This window comes from Pezoporus flaviventris, unplaced genomic scaffold (assembly GCF_033815535.1).
Source record: "Pezoporus flaviventris isolate CSIRO_AGI_PZ_B2104156 unplaced genomic scaffold, CSIRO_AGI_Pfla_v1 ptg000213l, whole genome shotgun sequence".
Classification (NCBI taxonomy): domain Eukaryota; kingdom Metazoa; phylum Chordata; class Aves; order Psittaciformes; family Psittacidae; genus Pezoporus; species Pezoporus flaviventris.
The window spans coordinates 4,839,367-4,851,715 of NW_026892761.1; the positions used below are offsets into that span (position 1 = coordinate 4,839,367).

The window sequence follows — 12,349 nt, forward strand, 5'->3', positions numbered from 1 at the left end:
CCTCAGAAACTGGTTCATGGGGGTTGAGGAGCGGACTCTTCATCCCGTTTCTTCCTGCAGGATGAAGTGACAGGGAACACCTCAGTGGATCGCTACTGGGGAAGGTGGGAGGGTGGCCAGTGCCACTGAGCTGGGCACACAGCCCCAGTGGGCTCAGTACAGGTGCTGGGACACCCAGGTGAGCCCTGAGCCCATGTGTACATCTAAGCACTGCTCTGTGCACCCCGACACTGGTCTGTGTGCCCCAGCATTGCTCTGTGCACCCCGGCAATGTTCTGTGTGCCCCAGCATTCCTCTGTGCGCCCCAGCATTGCTCTGTGCACCCCGGCAATGTTCTGTGTGCCCCAGCATTCCTCTGTGCACCCCAGCATTGCTCTGTGCACCTCGACAATGTTCTGTGCACCTCGACACTGCTCTGTGCACCCCGACACTGTTCTGTGTGCCTCAGCACTGCTCTGTGCACCCCGACACTGCTCCGTGCCCGGGGAGAGCTGAGCACCTTCCACCTCCTCCCAGTGCTGGAAGAGGAAGGTGTTGAGAAGCAAGGGGAGGGATGGCTGGAACTGCCCCCATGTGCACACCTGCCTGAGCGGGATGTGGGGCGGGACACACACACGCCTCACCTAGTCCTGCACAGGGGGATGCTGTCAGCCAGGGACCGGGCACCCCAGGGACACCCGCAGCTCTATTCTGCCTCATTTCAGAGGCTGGCACCAGCTGCAGGGGTGACCTGGGGGATGCTTTAACCCAAAGACGGGGCAGGTGCCCCAGCGGGACACGCTGCTGCCTCCGAAAGGCCCCGTGGTAATTCGGGGTGCTCCAGGGCGGCCCCGGACGTGCTCTCTTCCCCTGCTCTTCCTCAAACCTGAAGTTTTGCCTCCTCCTGACTTCAGAGACGGGGGTACGTTTATTGCAGCCCCCGGGACCGCAGCGAGGTGTCCCTGTGGGGATGGCGATGCACAGATGGAGGCGCAGCGTTCGTCCCCGCGATTCGCAGCGTGCCAGACCTCTTCAGTAACGCCAACCCCAGACCAGCCGGGGTTTAACCTCCCGAAGATCCCTTCTCCCTCCACCAGCTCTGCCTTCCAGGTAAACACAACAGCGCCGGGCGGGGAGCGCTGCTCTCAACCCCACAGCCGCGGGGAGCCCCGAGTCCCCTCCAGCCCCTCACGACCGGAGAACCGGGATCGGGATCGGGATCGGGATCGGGACCACCGCTGCTCCTGCGCGTGTTCCCCCGCCGTAACCAGGCAGCTCCTGCGCGTCCCGCGCACCTCGGAGCCTTCTCCCTTAAAAACAAACCCGCGCAGGGGAGGGGCTGCGCGCTCCCCCCCTCCGCCGTTTCCGGTTTGCTGCCATATTCCTCTTTATTTTTTCCCCTCCCCTGCCCGTGGGTCCCCCCCGCCCCGGTGCAAGGGGTGAGGCAGCAGCGCGCCGGGTCCGCGGCGCTGCGCGATGCTGCTGCCGCCGGCGCTGCCCTGAGCGCCCGGCGCGGAGCGACCCAACCCGGGGCGGGCTCCCAGCTCGGCGGCGGCGGCGGGGGGCGGCGGCCGCGCCCCCGGCGCGGAGACAAAGCCGGGGCCGAGCGCTGGAGGCGAGCGGAGGGGTCGGCCCCGCTGCGCGCACAGGCGGGAGGTGAGCGGGCGGCGGAGGGGATGGGGGGTATGCGGTGAGTCCGCGTGTGGGGCTGGCGGGGGGATGCCCACAAGCGGGTGAGCCGGTTGTGGGTCCGACCGGGGATGCTGGCGGTTCGGCGAGGAGGCTGCGGGTCCAGCCGAGGATGCCCGGGCTCCGGCGGGCGGGTTTGTGGGTCCGGCAGCGGGAGGTGCCCGCGGTCCGGTGAGCCGGCTGTGGGTCGCGGCGGGGATGCTCGCGGTCTGGCTCTGGGTTTCGGTGGGTCCAGCGGCGGGTGCACATGCTGCGGGGTGGCTCAGCGATGGGTCTGGCGGGGGATGCCGCTGTACAGCGGGGAGCACACGGGCCCGGCCGGGGATGCTGAGGGTCCGGCGGGGCGGCCCCGCCTGCCCGCAACTCCCCTTTGTTGTGATCGGGGGCTGTGGGGGGCCCCCGGGAGCGCAGGGCGGGGACAGCCGGGCTGTATGTAGGCCAGGACATGAAATATTCATCGCCCCCCTACTTTGATGTCTCCTGATCCGCTTCCCTTGGCGTGTTTGCTCACCGGTAATTCTGGGGGCTCGTGTCCAGCCCCAGTGGGCCGGGAGAGCTGTGTCCAGCCAGGCTCCTCGCTCTGCCCCTTACTGGAACTGGGGGGGTGCGGAGCTCTGCTTTGCCTGATTAAAGGCTCTATCCAGCCGGGAAGTTCCCTCATAACAGCCTGGGCGCTCCAACAACCCTTATGTGTGGCTGTGAGTGGTGGCACTGGCATGTCCCCACTGTCCCTGGCACAGTCCCTGGTACCACGGAAGAGCATCATGTGGCCGAGGTCGGCTTTCATCCTGTCTCGCTGTGCAGGAGCTCTGCAGGAGCTCGGGCAGGCTGTGCTGCCTCCTGGGGCCGTTGGGTCGGGCATGGGGGGCAGCCTGTGGGGCTGGACCCACTGCACAGGGCTGCTGGGTACAGGGGCTGGAGTGGGGTGGTATCTCATGGCGCTGACCCTAGTGTGGTCCTGTCTGGTGCTGAGCATCGTCTCGGGGAGCTGTGCAGCCTCCTGCGTGCTTGCTGGGAAGGAGTGGGAATCTGCTGCAGCTTCCCCCCGTTCTGCTGGCCCTGCACAGTGCACTGCTTCCTCAGCCCTCCCTCACCCCCGTGGCTGCTGTGCATGCCAGGGCTCAGCCCCCTGGACTCGGAGCCGGGAGGTCCCAGTCCCCATCCTGGTCCCAGTGCTGTGGAACAGCAGTAAAGGTCGTAGCTGGCAAGGAATGTGTTGTGCTGCCCTGTGTGCTGTTGGCTCACTCAGCCTCCTGGCTCCCCAGGAGCCATGCAAAGGAAGGGACGTGAAGCGGGTGCTCAGTGCAGCCGGTGTGTCCCTTGGGACAGGACCCACTGCCCCATGGCACTAGCAGCTGGGAGCAGCAATAAGAGTGCAGAGCCCAGAGGGTTCCTGGGGCAAGCACGTGCTCCAGGACAGGACAGCACATACCCAGCAGTGCTGTGTGCGACCTGAGCTGTGGGAAGGAGGCAATGAACACTTGAGTTTTCTTCCTCCCACCCGGCTGCTGCTGCCCAGAGGAGGAGGGTGATGACAGGAAGGAGCTGCAGAGCTTGGTCACTCTGCTCTCAGCCGAGGAGATACCCACTGCCCGCAGTGACCAGTGTGCTGTGGGAGAACCGAGTGATGCAAACCTTGCCAAGGTCCAGCCATTAACAGTGGGGAACTATTCATCCCTGCCAGGGGAGACCCCCTCAGCACCCAGCACCTCAAACACACCCGGACCCCTCTGTGCTGGTCAGGCAAGGGAAGGCATTGGCAGGGCTCTCCAGGGAGGTGTGAGGATGGGGACATGCCGGGGCACATCCACAGTGTTGTGCTTCAAGCAATATCCTGTCTGTTCTTTCCACTGTGGGCTCCTCCTGACACCTTCCCAGCCAGAGGGGCTGATCATGGGCTGCCCTGTGCTGAGCCAGCTGTTCTGCACCACTTCGTGCTGGCTCAGGATCTGGCCCATAGCAAAACCTTGGGCGTTGGTGTCTCTGAGAGGAGCCTCGAGTGTTGCTCCGCAGGGAGCCGTGTCTGTAATCATTAGCCAGTTAGTGCTGGTTTGTCAGAGAAGGGCACTTTGCTTGAGGGATCGAGGGTCAGTTCCTGGTTCCATGCTTTGACCTGGGAGCAGCAGTGCAGAGGCTCCTCCAAGCACCTCACCTCAGAGGCTCTGCCAAAGCACAGCCCTGTATTTGTATGTATTTATATGGGAGATGGGTTATTTGCAGGCTGGCGCAGCAGCGGCTAAGGGAGGTCCAATGTTCCCCGTCTCGATCGTTAGTGGCCTTGCAGTGCTCCCTGTGTTGATGGAGATGCCCTAGCGATGGCTCTGCCCATTTAATGACTTTGTGCCAGAGTGATGGAAAGTCACGGAGGTACCATGGGGAGGCAGAAAGGGCCGTCCCTGGAGGACCAAGCAAAGAGAAGAGCTGTGGTTTGTGGTGACCGACCTGTGTGAAGGCTCTGCTGCAGAGGCAAGAGGCTCCTTTGCTGCCTCGGTGGCACGGAGGGGTCATCACTGGTCCAGAGAGGATGGAGGCCTTTAACAGCACGGGAAGCAGCATTGCAGGCTCACCGAGGCGAGGAGGGGATGGACCATGGGGCTTCTGTGCCTCTGACATCCCGCCTGCCTCTCCCTGCTGCTGGAGCCAGGATCACGCCTGGCCTTTGAAGTCATTGCAGAGCTAAAACTCTTTATCTAATGAGACCTGAAGGACTTGGTCTGTAACCTCTCATTTTAACAGTCAGCAAATGCCTGCAACATCTGAAAGAGAGAAGGTAGGAGTGAGCAAACAGTCGGAGCTTCCTGCCAGTGCCTCTAAGGGGGGAACCCCCGAGCATCACTGGACAAAGCGCCAAGCTCCTGGCATCGCGGGGGGAAACTGGAAAGCCTAATCTGAAGCGCTATTGTTTCCTGTACTGTCTATTCTGCAGCTCGGTTTCCAACTTGTTCCTTTATCTCACGGAACAATTTCCCATGTGAGCTCACTTCCGCAGCGCTCCACATCTCGCCCTGGAGACACGTCCAGCCTCCATCCCCATTGACCAACATCCCTGTGCTGCTCTGTGCAGGAGACATCCCTTTAACGTGATGCCTGGAGAGCAGCTCGGACCCTTGCATGGGAATAAGCATCCCTGCATGGAAATAAGCATCCCTACATAGAAGTAACCATCCCTGCATGGCTGTTCCTGGGACAGGAGCATGGATCCAGTCCAAATTCCTCTTTTCAACTGCCTGTAGCTGCGGATGGTGAGGACAAACTCCCCTGGGGAGCAAAAAAATGTGCAGTGTGTCAGGCAGGGCTCACAGAAACAGCCATGCCTTTGGTCCTTCGTCTTTTAAATGGGCAGAAGCTGTGAGCTAGGCCAGTATAGAGCGTGCTTAGGAGGGAAAAAATAGTACCATGAATTGTCTGACCCAGGCCCCCGACTTGGCCCCGTGTTGGCACAGGCGACTTGGGCGCTGGCTGCAGCCGAGCTGGTGCTGCTCTGCACATGCCTCTGCACACACGTGCTTTGAAAATAGAGCCCTGAAACAGATTTCAGGAACAAATGTGGTTTGAACCTGGGCCAGGAGCCAGGACCTGCAAATCTGCGTCTTGCACTGACTTCCCTTCGGGCTATGGATCTGGCTGCGGAGCAGGGAGGTGTTGGGGAGGGCTGGGGTCTGGCAGGGCTAGCGAGGGGGCCTTACAGTTGATGTTAGTTTAGACCTTAAAGAAATCTGCCCAAGCCCTTGGCTCCAGGGGGTGTCAGTGGACGTGCAGCATCTGATGTCCCCGTAGCCTGGTGTGCAGGATCATCTGGAGGAATTTGGGGAACAGAACTGGGCTTTTAAGGCAAAAATACAAGGAATGGGGGGGGGTGTGTAGCGAGCCTGCCCTCGCCTTGCAGTGGGGAATGTGTCCAAGCAGATGTTGGCCCCAGTACCAGGAGGGCACCGCAGTGGCTCTGGGTCTGCAGTGGGTCAGCGCCTCTGCCACCCATGACAGGGGGGCACTTGTGACTCGGCTGTGCTGTGCTTCCTTCCCCATAATGCAAGTGTTGAAGCCGGCTCCGAGTTTCCCGGTCCCATGCCATGGTTGACCTGCTGTGGTCTCACTCCCGTGACCGTGAGGTTTCGACTGGCCCTGAGCCTGCTGTGTTAGGGCTGGATGGAGGAAAACGTGACCGTGTACTGCAGGATAGCTTCCCCCCAGCGTGGCTGCTCCCAGCCTTCCCGATGGTGTTTGGCGTTCTCAGCCACCGAAAACCTGGGCAATGATGGTGAAAGCTCACTGCTGCGTTGCTCTCTCCAGCATGGGTGAGGTTGACAGGTCCAGGCTCTCCTGAGCCATGCGCCCCCTTTCTCCTGCCGTGCCCCAGTTTGGGGGCAGTGTGATGGTGCTAAATCAATCCTAAAAATGTCCCACCTCGGGGCATCCTTTAGCAGGATGCTGGGGTTGGAGGTGCAGCACCGGCTCTGGGTTTCGCTTGCTTCCCCACCTTGTAAGGAGCATTGCGTGCCTCAGTTTCCCCAGGGAACGCCTGGGAAGCTGGTGTCCCTGAAGCTCCACACCGAGGCTTCCCTTTGTCCCACGAGCCCCAGCTGCATTGCCCTACATTGTGCACGCACCATGGGCAGAGCTCTTTAGGCAGGGCAAATGCAATCCGACCTCCACGAAGTGCCACCGCCTTCTCACCTGCTTGGCTGTAGCCTCTTGGGTGGTGTTTTCAAGGGCTTCCTCCTCAGAGGAGCACTGACTTCTGCAGCCCTTGCAGCTCGGTGGTGCTGCCGGGTGGCAGCCGGTGGCATTGGGGTCAGGCTGTGCCGAGCGCTCTGGATGCTCCCGGGAGGAAGCGTGAGCTTGGTGACTTCTGCAAAATAAACCACTGTGAAAAGGCTGTAGGGATTGTTCCCTGCTCAGCTGGGCCCTTTCCTTCCCCTCCCGTCAGGGGAGCGTTGCAGGGAAGGGGTCGGGAAGGCCTCCGTGTGGTTGAGGGGAAGCTGCCAGTGAGCACCTGATGCACCAGGAAGGGAGGGTGCCATGGGACAGGGAAAGGTGCACGTGTAGCTGCAGAAGTCACTGCCAGCAGGATGAGTTTCATGCTCCATCATCATGGACGGTTGAGTTTGGAAGTGTGTGGGGTGGAAAGAGTGCAGGGGCAGGGCAGGGAGACATGAGGGCAGCTGCCAGGAGCTGCCTGCCAACCCCTCCTGTGTGCACAGCCAGGTGTGGATGTGCACATCTGTTTGTGTACGTGCACTGATCTGTGCCATTCTTAGTGCTTGGGGATGGGGATAGCTCTGGTGCTGTGGTCTGGGTGGGCTTTGTTGAAGCCGCCTAAGCCACAAGTGATGGAAAGCAGCGGAGATGCCCTTCATCCCTTTGTTCTTTCATCCCTTCATCCCTTTGTCCCTTCATCCCATCCCTGCAGGCTCTGCCCGAGGGCGGGGAGGGGGCAGCTCCAGCTCGGCATGGTTGTTCTAGGTAGCAAGAGCAGCACGAGAGATGCCGTGGGAGAGAGAGTGCAAGGTCCATGTGCAGCTCATCCCATGCCACTGCCGGGCGTCTGCAGCCCAGGGCTGGTCCCATCCATCTCACCCATAGCTGGTGTCCGCTCCCCACAGTGCAGGACCTGGAGGGGTGTGTGGAGCCGGGCTCTCCCCTCCAGGAGGGGCAGGGATAAAAGGCTCCAGCTCAGCGTTTTCCTTTGTTTTTCATCTGCTCGGGCTGTTTATCACAAGCACTGTCTGGGGCTGCACCTCCCACCCGGCTCCTCTCCCGATGGAGCCGCTGAGCATCCCACTCACCCCAGGAGTGATGGGGTGAATCTGGAGCAGCTTTTTGGGTATGGAAATGCTGATCTCCTCCGTTTGCCCCCCAAGACCCCCCCCCCGCTTGCTTCCTCTGACGTATCCTGAGTGAGTTGCTTTGTTTTGGTGGTGCAGATGGGAGTGGCACGTATGGGGACCAGCATCTCTTGGGGCTCTGTGGAGTCCAGGCATTCCGGGCATGCCTTAACGTGGGGTCTGGTGGTGCTGAGACCAGAGCCACGGTCCTGGGCTGTGCCCACTGCAGCAGGAGCTGCTCCAGGTCTCACCATGGCTGCGGAGGTGCATTGCTGGAGGCTGATCCTGATCAGCCAGCCTTGACCCACAGCCACCCACTGTCCCCATAGCATGTGTGACTTCGGGCTGGTGGCCCCGCCGTTCTCTGGAGCACGTGGCTTGTGTCAGGCAGATGCCCCAGAGTAGCCAAGGAAAACAGGCCAATAATTGGCATAAATTTGCTGCGTGGGATCCTGCTTATTTGACACTGTTCAGGGGTCTGCAAAATGGGAAGTGTTGGAAAGCGGTGATGGAGGATCCTCGGCCTCTGCTTGGGTTCTCCTTCAGACCCTCCCGTTGCAGTGAACCCCGGCACGTGTCCTGCGAAGTTCCTGTGGCTCCCAGCCAGGAGCGGGGCGATGCCCAGCGCCATGCTCAGGGTTTGTGTTGAGGGTGCCAATACCACCCCTGCATTGTCCCTTTTTTACCAGCGAGTGTTTCAGTTCACATCAGGAGGGTTGATGGGAGGTTCCCAGCCACGGGGGTCCAGCAGGACCCCTTTGTAGGGCTGGTGTGGCTGCGGCTCCATCCCGGGGGGCCGGGGGAGCTCCTCTCCTGGCTGGACTGGATGGGCTGGTTTCTCTGAAGGTGGAAATGTTTCAGCAGTGACGCCAGCGTGGCCACAGGAGGTTGGAACTTGCTCAGATCCGGAGCTTTTCTGCCTCCTGCCTGTTCCTTGCCCCCTTCCTCCCCCTGCCCTGCGGATTTGCACCTTGCCTGCACTGCCATCCTCACCCCGGGGGTGAAATTGCTGCGGTGCTGTTGGGTGCGGTGGCAGTGGTGTTTTGGCTGGATCTGAGCCACCCATGAGTCCCATCAGCCCGCCACTGCCCCTTCCCCAGGAGCTGGGTGCTGCGCTGTGCCCATCCCCAGAGAGCACCTTGAGCAGATGTCCCCTTCCAGAAAGCAGAAGCAAACTCCATTTCCTGAAGCCACAGGAGCTGCTGCAGAAATGGGAACAGAAATCCTCCTCCCTCCTCCTTCCTCCTCCTCCTCAGGCCAGCTTGTGTCACTGCGTCCCTGTCACCCCTTCCAGCAGGGCTGATCCCTCTTCCCAGTGCTTCACCTGGAGGAGGATGGGAACAGTGTTTATGTGATGGGGCTGGGGGAACCTGTAGGATTAGATGGTGGGCAGTGGGAGCTCATGGTGGGGCTTGTGTTAACAAGGCACATTTTGAGGGGTTCTTAACCCCCAATGCTGAGCTAGAGGCTGTTCTGGGCAAGCATCGCCCCATGGCTCCTGGTGGGCAGGAGCTCCAGCATCTGCTGCTGGCCTAGCTTGATGCTGGTGCTTCCCTACTCAGGGTTGATGCTTCCCGGCCCCGCAGGCACTCCTGCCCTTGGAAGCATTTCCTTTCGTTTCCTTCTGGACTTGGCAGGAGGAGAGCAGTGCCCTCATCACCTGTCTGGGAGAAGCCTGCTTCAGGTTAACCCAGGCCAAAGGCTTTGTGTGCCTTTGGAAAGCGCTTGCTGGAGCTGGTTGGGCAATTCCTGGCTTTGGCTGGTGTCCTGGTGGGAATGCTGGAAGCGCAGGCTGAGTCAGGCTGGGAGGCACTTGCAGGCATCCCTGCTCTGACCCGGAGCAGCCCCAGCGAGGTCAGGCTCACCAGCACCTGGGCAGCTTTGAGATCCCACCACCTCTCCAGCCCTGGTCCCGTGCTGGACCACCCTCCTGGTGAGAGAGCTTTTATTTCCCCATCTCTAACTGGCAGGATGCCCTTGCAGTGCAGAAAGGGATGGAGGATGCACGCTGGCTGGGAAGCGAGGTGCTTCCCTTTCCTCCCTGTGTGCAAGCAGCACACTCAGGCTGGGCTTGCAGGACCTGTGTGTTTGTTCTCCGCCTGTCCCAAAGCTCCTGCGTGGATAACAGGGGACAGTGGGGGCTCCAGGAGCCTTCGCTTTTATTTCCTCCCTGACCCCAAACACTTTCTATCTGAACATGGGGGTCTCTGTTGGATCCAGGCTCGGGGCTGGCAGAGCTGTGGGAACCCTGATTTTTGGGGTGGCTTTGTTGCTGCACAGGGGTGGGAAGGGGCGATGGGGCTGCCCACTGCTCCCTATGCAGTAAGGTAAGCCCCACAGCACAGCTCTGCGTGCAATGCCAGGGCTGCGGGTGAGCCTTGTGGCGGCTCAGCCCAGGCTGCCTGCGTCCACAGGCCAGGAGATTGAAGTTGTAGCCCTGTTGGTCCCCAGGTGCTGCAGCACAGCGATGGGGATGTGACAGGGCAATGGCCACCTTCCCTCCTCCCATCCCCTGGGGGAGAAAACAGCTTGGTTTGTGTTTGGTTGTTCCCAGTTTGTTGGCCAGATGAACATCCAGAACCTGCTCTTGTGCTTCTCGGGGGTTTGATTTGGTCTCTTAAGCCCCCTGTTTTGACGTGTCTTTTCAGAGGCATTTTGCATCGCTCCTGACCGTGACTCTCCCCCGTGCTTAAGGGGGTGAATTTGGATGGTTGACTTAATTATACTTTCCCCTCTCGTGACCCAATGGCCCCAGCTACTTGGGCTGTGGAGCTTTAATTAAGCTGGTTTTAAATTTAACGGGAGTTGACAGGGTCAGTGGGAGGGGCTGGGACTTACATGTGTGGGGAGAGTCACTGGGCCCCATGCAGCAGCCGTGCTGCCGTCCTCCACCAGCAAGTCCTTTCCTCTGGGAGAGTTTTGCATGAGGTGGGATGCCTTAACCCAGGTGCCTTTGACATGCGGTCATTGGGCAGAGTGGGGGCACCTGCCTGCAGCTTTCCCAATTCCTGAATTGAAGCTGAGAGATGAATTGAGCATCTCTGCATCTCTCCTTCTGTTTTAAGAGTCAGGTGAGAAATGAGTGTCCCTGTGGAGGAAGGGGGCTGGAGGCACGATCCAGGCGTGCCCTTGCTGTGGCAGCTGGGCAGGGAGAGGATCTGCAGCGTCAAACCCTGGTTTATGGGGCTGGGGGAGCAGCTCCCCCTTCCCCACCAGCACCTGGGACTCAGGTGGCGCAGTGGTGCCCCACTGCAGTGGGGCTGGTAGAGATGTGCCTCTGTGTTTCCCTTCAAGAAAAGCCCAAGAGCATGGGACAGGAACTGCTTTTTCCATGGGGGACACAGTGACCTGCTGTATTCGTGTGGCTGAGCCGGTGCCCCAGCCGTGGTGTTTGCCATGGGAAAAGGCAAGACTTCAGTAGCATTTTCTGGGACCAAGGGTGAAGCCGCTGCATGAGCGTGTCTGGGGCTGTGTCTCCTACCAAAATGTGGGGAGGGAGCAGGGGGTGATGTGAGGATGGGGACAGGATGGTGTTGGCTGTTCCGGGACCACCTCACTGTGGTTATGGCAGCAATCCACCACCCCTGGCGTGGTGCTGACCTGCTGTCTGGGTGCGGGAGCATCACTGCCACCTTGTGCTGCCTGTGCTGGGGGACACAGGGGACAGCGAAGTGCCTTTTGGCGCTCGGCTGCCTGCCTCTAGCCCCACATCTCTGCTGTTAAAGGCACACCTTGTAGATGGCTTCTGTTTGTCCTGCATGGACGTGCCCTGGCTGGACACGGCTCCTGCTGGGGAGGGGGTAGGTTGTGTGCACAGGGACATGGAGTGTGTCAGGGTAGGATGGGGATTGCCGCGCTCTGCTCCTTCCCATCGCCAATGCCTGTGGGCTGGGTGCTGCGAGGCTGCTTTGTCTCGCTGCCATCCTGCATGCTTCATTTTTCAGTCTGGTGCGAGACAGTTCATGTTATTAATCTCGCTGGGCCTTTGCAAGCCTCGGCTCCCACCAGCAGCTGGTGAACACTGGTGCCCCCAGCCCCTCACTCACCTCTCCCCCAGCACCCCTGCTCGGCACCCACCGGTTTCTTTGCAGCCCCAAGGACGGAGCCTGTTTTGCCGGAGACATCTCCCTCCCCAAGGCTCCGTGTCTGGTGTTGGGCCCCAGCCTGCCGCAGCCTTTCCCAAGGTTTCTGCTCCTGTCTCGCAGAAGCCGCACTGCTGTGTTGTGTCTGCTCCCAATCAGTGTCTTTTGTTAGTGTCTTTGAAAAGAAGATAAGATCGCTTCCTCCTCCGCCGCCAGCCCCGCTATCAGCCTGGCGTTACCATGGCCAGTATCCTGGAGCGATCCGATCCAGGCGCAGTGGGGAGCAGCCAGAGCAGGACTTGCTGGAGAATATTCGGTTCCCCTCGCTGTGCCTTTGCGAGAGCATCTCTGTGGGGAGGTAGGGCAGAGGATCGACCCTTTTCCTGCATCCCTACTTGCAGTTAATGTGGGGGGTACAAGCTTTGGGGGCACGCGTGCCGGAGGAGCGGGGATGCTGGGCAGGTCAGTGCCTGGCGGGGATGCCGCTGTCTCGTGTGCCGTGGTCTGATCAGAGCTGAGTTGTGCAGCCAAGTGAGCTTCATTTTTAATTGCTTTGGAGAGGGGAGGGCGGTGGTGGCCTCTCGGTGCGGCTCTCTGCTTGCTGCGGTCTCTGCCCTGGGCTCAGCCCCTGGCACCCTACCCTCTGGCTGCAGCTCATCCCATGGGAATGGGGGGCCTGGAAGGCTCTGGGTGCAGAAGGCAGCAGCAGAGACGGGGATGGCAGTGCTGGCAGGCTGCTCTGCCACTTTCAGCCACTAAATACCGTGTCTGCAC

The 12,349-nt window shown here is 60.5% G+C and overlaps 1 protein-coding gene across 3 annotated transcripts in view; it reads left to right on the forward strand.

Moving 5' to 3' along the window:
• Positions 1–1,525: 1,525 nt before the first annotated feature.
• The window catches only part of SRC (SRC proto-oncogene, non-receptor tyrosine kinase), a 28,528-nt gene continuing 17,704 nt past the window's right edge, over positions 1,526–12,349 (forward strand). For 2 of the 3 annotated variants that reach the window (XM_061441933.1, XM_061441935.1), the window contains exon 1: positions 1,526–1,635. The gene's annotated coding sequence lies outside the window, so the exon portion shown is untranslated. The remainder of the gene's footprint in view (positions 1,636–12,349) is intronic. The other variant, XM_061441934.1, reaches the window with a different exon arrangement.